The 3,398-nt window shown below is 40.7% G+C and overlaps 1 non-coding gene across 1 annotated transcript; it reads right to left on the bottom strand.

Moving 5' to 3' along the window:
• Positions 1–1,263: 1,263 nt before the first annotated feature.
• LOC115068925 lies at positions 1,264–1,366 on the bottom strand. Its single transcript, XR_003848267.1, has one exon. It is a non-coding gene; the product is annotated as a U6 spliceosomal RNA (small nuclear RNA).
• Between the last annotated feature and the right edge of the window lie 2,032 nt (positions 1,367–3,398).

Below are 3,398 nucleotides of genomic sequence, written 5' to 3'. Positions count from 1 at the left end.
GACATATGATGTGCTCCACATGCCAGTGATCTATGACTGAGGCCAGGTTTGCACTCCTGCAACAGCTCAGCTCTGGAGTCATCTGTAGCTTCCTGTATCCAAGAAGGCTGTCATTTTCCTTTTCACTCCCTACTTCGCTTTTCTCCTTCTCACTCTATTTTCTCTCCCTTCCTCTTTCCTCCTTTCTGTCTTTCCCTCCTCGTCTTTTGTTTCCTAGGAAGGTATGGTGATTTGAATGAGTGTCCCCCATAGGCTCCAAGTATTTGAACACTTGGACCCCAGTTTGTGACACTGTTAGGGGAAGGTCATGGAACCTGTAGGAAGTGTGGTCGTGCTGGAGGAAGCATATCACTGAGGGGTTGGGCTTTGAGAGTATCTAGCTTGCCCACTTCCACTTTGTCTCTCTCTGCTTCCTGTGTCTGTTTGAAGATGTGAGTCCTCAGCTTTCTGCTCTGGCCACCTCTATTGCCATGCCTCCTCACCATGATGGACCCTTACCCTTCTGGTACTACAAGCCAAATAAACTCGTCCTTCCATAAAAAAATTAAAAATAAATAAAAAATAATAAAATAAAAATGAAAACCTTTATTCTGGCTCAAGAATACACTATCATTGCAGAGAAGTCCTGGTGGCAGCAGCTTGAGACAGCTGGTCACATTGCACTGACAGAGACTCATGATAAATTATGGTGCAGCCCAGGACTCAAGCCCAGGGAGTGGTGCCACCATCTTTTTAAGGTAGGCCTTCCTACCTCAATTAACCCAATTAAAATAATCCCTCACAGGCATGCCCAGAGGCTAATTGAATCTAAATCCTTCTTGGATTTATCTAGAAGGTTGTTTCTTAGGTGATTCCAAACCCTGTTAAGTGCAAAATCAGTATTAGTCATTACAGCTTCCCATACTGAGCCATCATCAAAAGGACCATCCCTGAGTCATTTGAATTCCCAAATAAAATTGAAGGCCTTCTTGAAGAAGCAAGGGAAAATGGATAATGTAAAGAAACCTAGTTAACTATCTGCTACAGATACAAAGTGGACTCTCAAGTTTAAAATGAGCCTCAGGATTTTAAAGTGCTTAGTAGCCATTCTACCCAACCTACCTGGACTTCTAGAGGATGACAGAAAATCATATCTAGGCAAGATATGTAGACATGTAGACACTTCATTGGAACCAGTTCCTCATCTAGAAATTGAAATGTCAGTTTATCTCTACACACTAGCCCACTTCTGTTTCCATATCTTCCTATGTAAAGCAAACTTTTTAAAATATGGAATACTTAGAGAATTTATGTGTCATCCATGTGCAGGGGCTGTGCTGATCCTGTCTGTACTGCTTTAAATTGCATATATGTGCTGCCCAAGCAAATACATGCACAGACTTACTTAGTCCATATACAGACGTCTGCGGATTAGTCCTCTGCAGGCCCATTGCTGCAATTCCTGGCCCATGACACTCCCAGGACCGACCTCTGCAGACTCTAGGCATTTCTGCAACTCATTCTGTTTGAGTTTGGTCAATTAAAAGCTACCAGTAAGAGCCAAGAAATTCGGAGGAGAGAGGCCCAGGGTATCTTTCTTACTCTTTCCTTGCTTTGGGTAATATTTTATGCTATGTCTGCCCCTTTAAAATCAGGGAGAGCCTTTCTCTACAATTCCAAATTTCATTGTGATTCTGGAAATAAACATCCATTTCCTTCCCAAGGCCTCAGTGTTAACAACTTGACATTGTTTCTAGGCCTCAGAATTTCTTACCACTTTCTTTTTTTTTTTTTTTTTTTTTTTTGAGACAGGGTCTCCCTATAGCCCCAGCTGGCCTGGAACTCACTATGTAGACCAGGCTGGCCTTGAGCTCCCAGAAATCCACCTGTCTCTGCCTCCCGAGTGCTGGGACTAAAGGCATGTGCCACCACGCCCAACTTCTTATCACTTTCTTTACATCTGTGTGCAGTCTTATAAATAGTTCTTCATTAACTTTTTTTAATATATGTATATTTATTTATTTTTTAGAAGAAGAATTTCATTACAGCTTTAACATACTCAATAACCATTTCCAGAGCAAAGATACATCTCTTTCAAAAGTAGCTATAAATTTTCAGGTTCACTGTTGAATTAATACAGTTATACAATATTGAACTCAGTGTAAACCCTGTAAGATATAAAATTGAATGAGTTTTTAACCTTTAAAAAAGATCTCCATTTCATTTTAAAATATACTGTTTCTTACAGAAGGACACATTGTTTTTGCTAATAATACTGTGATTAACTTCTTTTACTCATTTGTTTTTTGGTTTTGTTTGTTTGAACCATTTGAGTTGCAGCCTGGAACACTGATAAAATACAGGCACTTGCATTCCACTGTGAAAATTTTTCTAGACCAAAAACATTCTTTATCCTTATGTGTATGTGCATACAGAACACATAAATGATTACTACCTTAAAATGCAAATAGGCAAATAGACTTTATTATTTATGAAAATACTGCTAAATTGGAAGTAATTTTCAGGAACATTGAGTTGAGAAGAATTAGAAGTCTGTGTAGTGGGGTGGCTTCCACCCCCGACCCTACCCCCCCAAAATAAGCCCATATTCTAAAACCCACCCTGTGAAATGGCCTTATTTGGAAATAGGGTCATTGCAGATGCAATCAGGGATCTCAATACGATAGTTCCTTATATTTAGAGTGGTACTTCAAATTCAGTGACTGGTGTACTTAGAAGAAAAAAAAAAACGGAGAAATTTTGAGACACAGAGCAAAGGCCATGAAGAGATGAAGCAGAGATTGGAGTCATGCATGCATAAATGAAGGACCACCAGGGACTACTGGGAGTCATCGGCAGCTAGGAGAGTCCCCCAGAAGAGGAGCTAACCCACTGACACCTGGATTTAAGACCACTGAGGAGTGGCCTCTAGAGCTCAGTTATTCTCCAGAGAATTACAGCAAGTATATGATCATTTGTATGGTGACTCTAGGCATCCTGACTCAGGTAATCTGGGTGCCATGCAGCCTGAGGCAGAATCTCCCATTCTCTCTAGACTCACTGGCCTGTGAGAACATCTGGGTTCCAGTGACCCTGAAAACCTGTTAGTGTGTGCACTCTAGACTCATGAAACCACTGAAGCATACCACATGCAATCTTCCAGAATATTAAAAATCTTCCCAAAGAGCATAGAGACAGGCAGTGGGGCTCCCAGAGTTTTTTGTTGGTTTTTCAGGAGTGTTTGGTTTGGTTGATTTGGTTTGGTGTTTTTGTTTTTAATTTTTATTTCATTTATTTGTGTGTGCATGCATGTGCATACATCATGGGGCACATGTGGAAGTTAGAGGACAACTTTTGGGAATTGGTTCTCTCCTTCCATCATATGGGTCCCAGGGATGAAACTCAGGTCATCAAGCTTG

The sequence above is a fragment of the Nannospalax galili genome, unplaced genomic scaffold (assembly GCF_000622305.1).
Source record: "Nannospalax galili isolate Female #2095 unplaced genomic scaffold, S.galili_v1.0 scaffold127, whole genome shotgun sequence".
NCBI lineage: Eukaryota > Metazoa > Chordata > Mammalia > Rodentia > Spalacidae > Nannospalax > Nannospalax galili.
The sequence above is the reverse complement of the archived record's forward strand: the minus strand, read 5'-3'. Positions and strand labels throughout refer to the sequence as shown.